The sequence below is a fragment of the Dermacentor andersoni genome, chromosome 10 (genome assembly GCF_023375885.2).
Source record: "Dermacentor andersoni chromosome 10, qqDerAnde1_hic_scaffold, whole genome shotgun sequence".
NCBI lineage: Eukaryota > Metazoa > Arthropoda > Arachnida > Ixodida > Ixodidae > Dermacentor > Dermacentor andersoni.
In genome coordinates, this window is record NC_092823.1 from 62,142,753 (window position 1) to 62,154,833 (window position 12,081).

Sequence of the window (12,081 nt, forward strand, 5' to 3'; positions counted from 1 at the left end):
ACATGTCTGAATCAGCGCGTATCTGAGAGTTCCGCATTGGTGCGTATCTGAGGCAGGAATAGTGCGAGCGATGCCCGGGCGAGCCCTCCGCTGATCAAAGGCTGCTGTTCAGTGCCCTAGCAGATCGGCATCTTAGCCAAACAAAGGGCTTGCGTGCTAAAGAGCCTGTCGCCTCGTTTTCTGCGGGTAGAAGGCTTTGCTACCGAATTTTTATCGCTCGTTTATTTTCGTACTTGTTCGTTTTATCGGGAAAGCAGCCTCACGTTTGGACGAGTACACTCTATGGCATGCTGCTTCTGAGAACACGCTCAGTACCTTTACTCAAGGCACCGAGCACAATCTAAGAATTCATTATTCACTTAATAAGAAAAATAAATACTATGTTTTAATAGTTACTTTGCTTCGATACGTTTTGCATGCGAACGAAAACTGTTATGAAGCATTATGGGTCATTTTTTTTTTCTTTCTGGAGCCGAACCTGTATGGAACTTCTCTCAGTGGAACAGAACTAAAACATCAACGAAAAAAATTCTGTGCCGACAACCCATGTCTCCACATCCTCAGGAACCCGGCATGGTTTAGGTATAAGCACGCTTTTGATGTACTAAACGTAATATTTTCACATTCGTACATGCATAGTGTCTGTTTATATTTATGCGCATAAGTTTGATATATATACATACTCTAAAATATATGTTCATTATCGTTATTTTTTACAGCGAGGCTATCTAAGGTTAACGTCTGGAAACAAATCATCATGTGGGTCAATCCTGGCGATATTGCAGAAAGAGTCGAAGCTCAATGGCTTGCACCCCTGTGGACTCGGGTGCCTGAAGTTAGTAAACCAAAGTCTTCGTTTTTCCTGGCCCTTTTCACGAAATATGTTTCGCGCCAGAATCATGTATACCTAGGCTTTCAAAGAAACAGCTGCTCGGGCGGGGTGCGCCGCAGCGACTTGAATGCGCCCCCCTCCCCTCACTACCTTCGGCAGACGTTTTCGCCGTCGCAGAGGGCGTTCAACATCCAGCGGTATGGGCGGGCACGCACGGCTGCACGGGCCTCTCGGATTAGAACACACCCTCCTCCTCCCGTAACCTTGCATGTGACAAAATATGGTGCGATTCCTCTCTTTCGTTCGCGAGATAGATGCGCGATTGCTGGCTCACCCTCGCACGCGTTCACTCGCCCATACATCATGCGGTGCGCGACGACGATATTATTGCTTTTACACTTAATGCGGAACCTCACGGTGACGGCGACGGCGGCGCCGACTGTAGAAATACTCCTGAAGCGTGCATATAATTTCTATCGCAATAATATTGTTCTCAATGCCATGAATAGCCTTCGTAAAAGCAGTACGTAGCCTTTGTATTCTTCATCCCTTTATGAAGTAAAAGTAAGAGTTCGTAAGTGATATGTCTCGCCTGAAAGTCGTTTATGGTGCCATGTAATGCCAGGCCACGTATTTCGCCGAAGTGAGAGGCCCTGCTTCCTAAGAGCCGGCGCAGCGCTATCCACCAGCCGTCCATGCGTGCGGTAGAATATCCAGAATGCTGCATTAGCCAACGCCTGATACCAAATGTGTCTGATACCAAATCGACCGAACAAAGAAAGAAAGCGTGCACAGTGGCCAGAAACACACTAAAGTGGCCACATGGGTAAAAGGATCGACACGGGAGGCACCGAACTTTTTGTCCTGTCTCTGGTAGCGTTGGGGACTCCTTGTGTACTGATGGTGACGATATTTATGATGAAGATGATCGATAATGGCTTCCCTTTTGCATTGGCATTGCGGAACATAGCAACCTAGCCTGCCTTAGTTAATTATGTGTGGCTGTATCAAACATATATCCTGAGTATATTGCCTCTCACCCCCAACGCAAGGTGACATTTATATCGTCCTACGCTGCTGGTTAAAAGAGTTAACCAGCTGTCCTAGCAAAGATATCAGGATTTCTTCATGTTCCCTCCTTCCTTGAATGAGAATAACATAACCTGGCAGCAACATCTAGAATGGAGATATTTCATTCTATTCCATTTACCATCAATTTATTACCTATACAATGCTTGCGTAAATGTATAACGAATACAAAGTGCATAAAACATTTTGTTAACGGAATGAACCTTTCACATGTCAGCTCCGTTTCGGAGTTTTCTCATTTATTAGCTTCAATGTCAGTTATGATTCGTGCGTTTCTATCTCGCTACTCGTATTTATTTCATTATGCTTTGCTGTCTGTAATACGCGAACGAAGCAGCCGAGGGACAATTTAACTCGCACTCTCCACAGCAGCAATCGCGTAACAGAAGCATAATATGGCAAACACCTGATGCGTGCCGCCACTTACAGGCTTTTATTGCTCTGAATTGTTACGAAACTTGTTTTGATGTAACCTTGGTTGATTTCGCCATATGTGTTCTTTTTCACGCTTTCAAAACGTGCTACCCGGCTCATTATCTTTCATAAAGAACGTTGGGCTCCAGCCAGGAGGATTCTGTGACAGGAAAGCAACGAACACCTCCAATCCGTCCACGACCACCTGATCTGAATTATCGTCACAGTGAGTACCATCTTGCCGACTTTCTATGTCCAGATGGTACCTTAACAACCAAGTTCTTGAAGTCTATTTTATTCATGCACATTCTACGTGAAAAGAACTTCCGTGTAGCCGTTGTGATTCCCGTAAAAGACTGCTTGTGGCATTCGCAACGCACGCGCATCCTCAGAGAGGAGGGCGGGGGCAGGGAGGAAAAGGGCTAAGGTTGCATTCATGAGAGAGCCTTGATAAAAAAAAAACATGCATATTCAGCGCACATGTTGGAATCCGAATGGAGTGAATATTCAGTGAAGCGATTACTGAATGCTGTAAATTTATGCATTTCTTACATACGTCGTTCGCGTAAAGGCAGCAGGTACCTGCATTGCTTTCGCGCACCATTACTACGTAACGTAATAAATTTTATCTTGACTAGCATTTCTTCCTTTCTCCTTAATAATTTGAAATGGCCGATTTTGGACAATTGTCCCTGGTGGGTGTGTGCCATAGTATGGCAACTATATCCATAATCAGCACGCAGAGATTGTCTCTCAGAGCAAGTTGTCAACGGCACTATATGTACCCACAGCTTCTTAACCAATCCCACAAGTGGCGTGCGTACCATGGTGCGGACGATCAAAACACACGAACGCCCTTGGTGGTGGGCCCTCCGTTGTGGGCATGTGCTATAGTATTGACATCTCAATCATCATCAACTCGTAGTGCTTATATCAAATAGCCAGTTATTGGCAGGAGCGAAGCTTTCGTGATTTCTCAACTTAGAAAGGCGCTTAAAACCTAATGTCACCGATATGACTGGGTCACTATTGTTGACTTGCTGAAGAATTAAAAAAGAATTATGGACGTATTTGCAGCAGAGTGACTTATTCATATGCCTGTATAGTGAGTTCTCGGTGGAATAATAACCAAAGCAATGAGCAGCAAAAACAAAAGAAACGCGTTCATGGCCAAATGGTTAGAGAATCTCGCTTATCTGGAATCTGGCCGGGGTTTCAATTTCACCGCCTTTTTTATACACGTTACCCAGCGACCGACCGATCCAAGTGGAATGATGGAACGGTAGGCAGAGAAAGCTACGCTCCAACATTTTCGGATTTTCGATCGAAAGGCGAAGAGTAATGGCGATAGAAAAGTGTTAGACAATTGTACAACGTATAGTTAAAAGTATTACAGGTCACATAACTAGCAATAAACACTTGCTCGGCAAATAAACTAACAAGCATAGTGTCGCGCATGCACAGGCAAACATGAGTAAATCTAACTCGATGACCGAGAACACTCGCTGTTACAACGTTGGTGCGATGAAAAATTCAAGCAGAGGGGCAGAGGGCAAAGGCCAAAGGGCATGACTGTGAACTGATATAAGCCATCCGGCGTGATGAAGGCCGTCTTCTCGTGGTCCATTTCATCAACTGAAATCTGCCAGTAACCGAATCGAAGATGAATAGAAGAGAAGTATTTAGCGCCGCGCAAGCAGTCCAAGGCGTCATCGATGAGTGGTACTGGGTAGACGCCTTTTCGGGTGATCTTGTTTAAGTGGCGATAATCGACGCCAAAACGCCAGGTACCATTTTTTTTTTTTTCACAAGGACGGCAGGCGAAGCCCAAGGGCTGGCTGATGGTTCAATTACCCCTTTGTGGAGCATTTTGTCCACTTCTGGTTGGATGACTCGACATTCAGCATGCGATACACGATAGGGACGCCGACGAATAGGATTCGTGTCTCCAGTGTTGATACAGTGGTGCACAACAGGTGTTTGTCCTAAAGGCTTGTCGCTGAAATCAGAGATGTCAAGGTACGATTTCAGGAGGAGACGTATGTCCGTGGCCTGTGCAGAGGTGAGGTCAGGTGCAATCATTTTGGCCAAGTCATCCGTAAGGGAAGCAGAGGTGTGAGCTGCAATTGGTGCTAACAAACCGCTCTCGGCATTGAGACTTTTAATGTCAAATTCACAACTATTATAAACGCTGGCCAAGAACATGCCGGTTGGAAGCACTTGAGGGCACAGGCTGAAATTCAGAAGCGGGGGAACGACGTTGTTATTATTAATCGTCACCTGCGTATGCGGAAGAGCAACGTTCCGGTTCAAAAGCACATCGATTATGGGGCGAAGGACATATTCACCGTCGTGAATTTGCGGCTGTACGGTCAAAGCGACGTAAGTGACTGCCTCAGGTGACAGACGCACATCTTGAAGCGAACACAAGGGCGCTGTAGCGGTGCTCGGAGCATCGGCGACTTGAGGCAGTTCCAACTGAAGAGCGCCGGTTACGCAGTCGATGAGAGAGGAATGATGGGATAAAAAGTCCCATGGATCCAAGGATCATGTCGTAAGGGCAGTTGTCGATCACAGCAAAGTGAACAGAAGTAGGGCGGCCGGCTAAACTTAAACGCGCAGTACACATTTCAACAACAACCAGCACGCCGCTGTCGGCCACACGAAGCGCTCGGGCAGCTGCTGGGGTGAAGACCTTCTTTAAACGTCTACGTAAGCTTGCACTCATGCCAGAAACGTGGGCTACAGTGTCAACGAGTGCTTGGACAGGTAAGCTGTCAGTTTTAACGTCAATTATACCTCTCTTTATGGGCACAGACAGAGGATTTGCTGCAGTAGTGGGCAATGCAGCACCACCTCCGAGGGCTGCATTTCTTAGTTTTCCGAAAGGGTGCGGCCAAAAGCCACAGGGGACGAAAGGCAACGTGGCTGCGGCGAACGGGAAGATGGGCAACGTGTTGGCGGTGAACGAGACTGGTGTCCGTGCGGCGATGGTGAGCGACTGTACCACGTGTTCCTAGCAGATTTGTCGGCGCTGATAGACTCGGCGGTGGGCGAAACATTGCGGAGATTTCCATTAAAACGGCTGAGGTTGGTCGGCGTGCGAGGTGTTGAGGTACCACGAGTTGCGACAGTATCTGGTGACATGACCAATGCGGCGACAGGTGAAACATATCCATTGGTCGTCCACGGTTCTCCACTCATTCGGGTTGCGATAACGCGGAGCGGAGCGTCGGGGTGGAGCGAAAATAGTAGGAGCGCGTTCGTTGGCTCTGCGGTAGGTGACAGCAAAGACACAATGTAGGCCAAAGTTTTCAAGTTCCTGTCGAAGGATGGCTTGCACGAGCGGAACTGGAAAAGGGGTAGCACCAGGGCTACGCGAACAGATAGCTGCGGGTGCCATCGCGTCCAGTTCACGTCAAACGATTCGCACCACGTCCTCTGATGGCGATGCATGCTGCTGTGGGGGCTGACCTTTACATGTCGACGTTCCTGCAGTTTTTGGAAGTCTGGTGAATGGGTGCAGGACGCCTCGGCTTTTGTCCTGCTAGAATTGTCGGCACTCTTTGATGATAGCATCAACTGTAGAGCAGCTTTTGCACATTAACAGATTAAAGGCAACGTCCGCAATTCCCTTGAGCACATGCCCTACCTTCTCAGTTTCTGTCATGCCGTGATCGTCTGTACGACAAAGCGCGAGCACATCCTGGATATACAAAACATAGGACTCTGTGGGGGATTGGGCACGAGAGGTGTGTTCCGGCTTTGCGGCAATTTTACGGCCGGCTGGTTTGCCAAACAACTCTGTTAACTTCTCTTTGCATTGGTCCCAGCTGGTCAGCTCCTCTTCATGCTTTTCGAATCACACCTTTGCCGTGCCTCTGAGGTAGAACAACAAGTTAGCTAGCATAAGCGTAGGGTCCCATCTGTTGATTCCACTCACACGTTCGTACATAGCCACCTAATCTTCACCGTCGACGCCATCAGTTCCGCAGAAATTTCCGGGATCCTTGGGTTGCACAACCACAACTGAAAGGGACAGCAACGTAGCGTGCGATGGTGACGTTGGAGGCGGCAGTGACGTTGATCCCGAGTGCTCACCGTCATTCATGGTGAGCACGGTGATGCGACGTCTACTGCGGAGCTCCGTTTCCAGCCGTGGTACCCCGCACCTCCACCAATATGTTACGGGGCTGTTGGGAGTATAAGACTGTATTTACAATCTATATACAAGGAGAGTCAATTGGGTTAAAATGGCTGAATAGTAACAACAAGCAGCAGCCAACGTCTCGCGATCTTCTTCTTCCTCTTTCTCTTCTTTCACCCTTCCGTAACAATATGAAACTATTTTACACGGCCACTTTGCATTTGGAAAAAGAATGCGCTAACTCCACTGGCGTTGTCAAAGTATGCGTAAGTATACCCCGAAACTTCAGTCGGCCCATCTCCCATATTTTAAGCTCGCCCAGCCCCCTATTTCAAGTAGGTCCCGCTCAAATTTAAGTTGGACAATGCCCAAATGTCCGTTTCGCCCACCACCAAATTCCATTTGGCCGAACCCCTAAATTAACTTGGCTTACCGCCAAACTCAAGATGGCCCACCCCCAAATTTCCTTCTACGTGATGTGCCAGAAGTGCCAGATATAGACAATGCTATTCTAATCTAACGAAAGAACAGGGAACAACGTGTAACTCGCAAACGCGCCAATAGGAGCCACTGTAGGACTCATCGCACCACGATAATATCCCTTTGGGCAGTTTCCGCCGTAATTTAAAAGGTTGAGCCATTCAATTTGAATGGCCAGAAATAGGTCAGAAACAATTTGTTGCAAGACGTGGCAGTCTTGCAACAAGGACAATACAATGAGACCGATTGCCATGTTCAGCGGCGGTCTTGCTCCATTCGCAAGTTGTCCAGCTCTTTGAGGCCACTGCAGCTGTTGGCTAGGTTGAGGAAAGTGGGTACATGTTGCGGAGCAACCAATTGCTTCTTTTACGCTGACGTTGAACAAGCATTTTTTTTTTTTTTGGGCGGAGATGCTGGAGAAATTCCAACTGCATCTGGCGCTATGCGGCTATTCCCTACCATAAGCAATTCTGTACAATGCTGCAATTTCACTTTCATACAGAATCCGACGTCTAATGGCACAGTTTCCAATGTAAGCAAGGCGTTCAATCTCGGGAGAAGTTGCAGCAAGCATCGTAAATTAATCTTCTTCCGCTACACCTAGCACGGCTACTTCATGCGCAAAATTAGGCGCGTTGCAGACAGTGAACGCATCCTGGACACGACATCGTAAAACCACAGCAAGACGCTGCAGGTGTGAAGGAAAGCACTCTAAGTCTCATTACGGGTCTCTGAGCCAGCGCAAACCTGACGCGTGGGCCAATTCAAAACGCGGCCGGCCTTCAGAAAGGCTTGATGCATAATTAAATATATGCTTTATGGCACGGCTTATCTGCAAAATCATTATGCTTCTTAAGTGCGTTCTTTTCGTGCGTGTCTTTGGCGCTCTTGACGAAAAAGTTATACCGTTTTGACTGGTTACGATTTACTTCTGCGTGTCTTCGGTACTGAAACTGATACTGTCGGTGCACGTAGGACGCGGTGACCTCTAAAATCCCAAAGTGAGAAACTTCGCCCTCTGATAGCAGCGAATATGAGAATGTCACGCTGGCATTAAGCCAGTAAGCCTGAGTTACTTCGTTCTATATGACAGATGATGTGACAAAATAAACGAGAAATTAACGGAGCGTCAACAGAAAGATCCTTGACAAACGCAACGCGGAAGTTTTGTTATGTCTCATCCTTCTGACTTAAAGTGGGCTGAATAACATTGAACTGGAATTAATAAGAGTTCCACATATCTATTACATGAATGAAATAACAATCTCCAAAGGTATGCACGCGCATTGTGAGGAGCCATGAGAGAAAGCGACGTCAGGTTTCGACATTCTGTAATATCAGATTTTCATTTTTTGCACAGTTTCCGTATGCGTGTGTGCAGGAAGGGGATGGCGAGGGGATGGTGGCTCCTATAAGGAGATGTGCTCCGAGCGCCGTTTACCTTAAACGTCATTCTCGTAAGCAAAGTCGGCATAACATCTTCACTTACATCGTAAAAGTATTTATCGTAAGTGCGACTTCTTCTCGCGACGCAAAATATGTTATAACCACCGAACAATTGCAATTGTAGGACTAGCTAGCGAGACCTGTAGCAGAACAGGGCTGTCACAGCCCGGAAATAAATGTAAAGGAGCACCGTAGGCCAAATACGCTGAAAATATGCATACAAGGGCTGTATTTGCCCTGTCTCGTTTGACTTCACGTGATCTGAATATTGAACATACATTGTAAATCGGATAACAATAGCATGCATTTCCTTGCGGCGAATCCGCCTTTTTTTCTGATAAAGTGCCGGAAGAACATTTCTTACTGCAACAACGGCAATGGTCGTCTCTAAAGAAGGTTTCAAACGCGATGACGTCTCTCCAGATGAATCTATGACAATTCTATCCCTGCAATAACAAATTTAAAAAGAAATTGCTTTACGTCGTGCCAAATCGAAAATTTGTCCGTTGACGTGCACCATGTAATCATCGTCCCACAAATCCGCGTTGTGGCGATACATTGCCTACCTAAAGGGTAGGATAGTAGAGATAGAACGATTAGAAAAGTTTATTAAAATATCGTGTTCTTCAGGACGTATGTATGTTTCAATGAGAATATCTAGACGTCATTTATTTTATCACGGAGGAAATTTATAGATACTATTCCAGCCTGCCAAGACATATAGAAGGGTATAGTAAATGTAGTATTGCTTAAAACTGCTTTAGAGCTCAGTTCATAAGCGACCGTTCCTGAGTTGAACGTCGCCGTCCCTCGGCGTAACCGCGCGGACGCGGTTGTGTCACTGCTCGGGCCTTCGTCGTGTTCTTCCACAGCTGGCTTCGATACCGCTCATCGTAGCAGCGTTCCCATACTGCCCCTCCCTCTGCGTAGGAGTGGACGGCTCTGGAGCACCGCCTGTCGGTACGGTGATTTCGTCTTAAATTCCTTGCGCGAATATACCGCGACATGAAAACACGTATACAGTTGCCTTCAAATTTCACATTAGGGAGTATCTTAAGCGACGGACATTTTTTGAGGCCAAAATTTGGCTGCGTCGTGCCTGCCTACTCGGTTTAAAGATCAGGCAAGGAAATATTAGAAAGCTTTGTTTTATAATCGAATTTTTACCTGCACTACGGTTACTTTTCCTCAATAAGGATATTTAGTTGTCATGTATTTCATTACAGAGCACTGCTGTCGAAAAATATACCCGACACCGTAGACACATTGAAGACTTGGAAGGATGGCGGTGCTGGGAAGTGCCGTGTCAAGCTGAGTAGGCGTTGCCAGTGGATGACAACCAGCACCACTCGGTTGCACTGCGGGAGCTCCAATGACGCATTGCCACCCCATACGCACTGGCAGTCGCGTCGGACATACTTACGACGCCCAGTAGTTTACGATGGACTACCCCAACGGCCTCACGTTCTTCCTATCGCTGTCAATGCTTCGCCCTGCGAGCGAAGCTGTAATTTGTAAAAGGCTGCACAGTTATGGACTTTCACTTGTAGACGTGCAACGACGCTGCCACTGACTCCTAGAAAACACGCTTCACTTTCGGGTTACGACAAAATTGCTTTGAAATAGGAATGAACCAATTTTGGTTGCCTTACTCAGCTTGAAAGAACAGTAGAAACCAGGACGAGAAATCGGCTTATAATTGCAACCACCGAAGAATACTCTACAAAACAAAACATAATTGACAAGACCGGAAACAGGTGGATCCGAGGGCCACTTTTTTGTTTAATTGTCACACAGACAAAGAATCAGTGAAAGCAGGGATAACTAATGGGAAACTTGTTGTTACATGTAATTGAAATGTAGAATGAAGAGGTTAAAAATAAGTGACAGTGGATGCAAAGATATGCCCAAGTGGAATATGGCTGCCATTGTGTCCGCAACACGGCTATCGGGTGCATCCTTCTTTCACGAAGACCGGCTTTGCTTAGAGATAAAGTGCCACAACCTTTACGTTGAATGGAGGTGTGTTGAGAGCCTGGGAAACGCAAGTTACGCGTGCGCCTGGTAACAAGTGGCGAATTTGCGTACCAGAAAATTGCACGCGAGATCATTCGCAGGGCATTGATCACCGCGCAACAGTCGGAGCACAAATTGTAGAGCAAGCAGCCGGCAGCGAACACAGGGCAGGAAACGAAAACCAACGGCGAGAGCAAGGTAGATCGAGTGCCGCCCGGCCAACGAAATTCTGAAGAGCGCGGACCAAAAGAACTGCAGAGACCTAGGAATGACTAATGGAACATGCGTCAAAGTACGGCTACGTACGTTGAAAGCTGTGAGCTTTGCCAACGCCACAAACGTGCCGCTAGTGTCCCGCCTGAACTTGCTCATCCCGTCGCACTCATCCGTTCACCGTTTGAGATCGTTGGTGTTGACCTGCTTGGTGGTTTTCTACGATTCGCCAAAAGCAACCGATGGACTATAGTCTCCGTTGACAACCTGACATGCTATGCCGAGACAGCGGCGACTCTTGGAGCAACGCCTGTTTAAGTTTTGAACTTCATACTGCCCTTCATCAGTTCCCACCTTTGAACGTATGTTTGTAACAGCACAAAAAAAAAATACTTTTGTACTTCGAAAAACAACTTTTGTTATTTTTCTCAATTCGAGTAACGAATTAACCTGGATAACTGGTCCCCTGAAATGTAGCGCGGCGTACTGTAACAACATAAGAGAGAAACGTTAGAATAATTGGATCCGAATGGGTCAGCCTAGCCTGCAGGAGGTAGCAATATGAATGGCAATTTTCTAAATGTAATAATTGCACGTGGTGTCAAATGAATTGTTTGGGAATATTTCAATATAATACTTATAGGCTGCTGCGATATGATTTTATTTACCCTTTCAAGTGCGCACTAAGCATGTACAAAAGCAAATTATAACTGGAAGTATATCAATTTTAAGGTAATAAAAGCAGAAGCTCAGTAGTTGTACGAACGTATGTGCTGTATTCTGCGTTCCTGGCTTTCGAGTAGTAATTTTCTATTTACTTATAAAGGCTGTAGTTTTCTCACACTCACGCATTACTTTAGATGCGACTGACAACAACCATCACCTGAGGGAAATTACTTTTATCTAACGTTCGTCCAACATGGGTTCACAGCTAGGCAATATATCTGCAATGGAGGCAGTTTTCTATAAAATTTTTCGACACTGTAAAATCTTGCTTGGGAACTCTGTTGTAGTGACATAGTTGTAGAGCGCCTACTCAATATGTGGAGCTTTTACAGTGACTGCGCATCCAATTTGACTATTTATGAAGCAGAAGCTAGCTATTGTAAACGAGAAGGTGCTAGCTTTCTCCTTAGTTTAATTTGCAATACAAAACAGCGTTGGATACTGATATGTGCTAAGCAATACAGTAACTGATAACAGAATCTGCATTAAGCGTTCATCATCGCACGCAGCTCGAGCGACAGTTCGCACAGCAGCAATATTTCGATGACCTATATTTAATTTAGCCACAGTTTTTCTTTGAAAGGAATGCTGATATCGAGCCCGATATAGCAACTGCCCGTCTCCAATGTAGGTGCAACATAACGGCTGCATACTGACAGGAAGCGAGCGCAAGGAGCGCGTGCAAAACAGAAGCGGCTTGCGAAAGTCAGCAGTGAAT

General features: G+C 46.3%; 1 long non-coding RNA gene across 1 annotated transcript in view; it reads left to right on the forward strand.

The window, feature by feature from the left end:
* Nucleotides 1–725: 725 nt before the first annotated feature.
* The window catches only part of LOC129388303 (uncharacterized), a 28,572-nt gene continuing 17,216 nt past the window's right edge, over nucleotides 726–12,081 (forward strand). Inside the window, exons 1-2 of the long non-coding RNA XR_008615286.2 lie at nucleotides 726–835; nucleotides 2,470–2,561. This is a non-coding gene — a long non-coding RNA (uncharacterized lncRNA). The remainder of the gene's footprint in view (nucleotides 836–2,469; nucleotides 2,562–12,081) is intronic.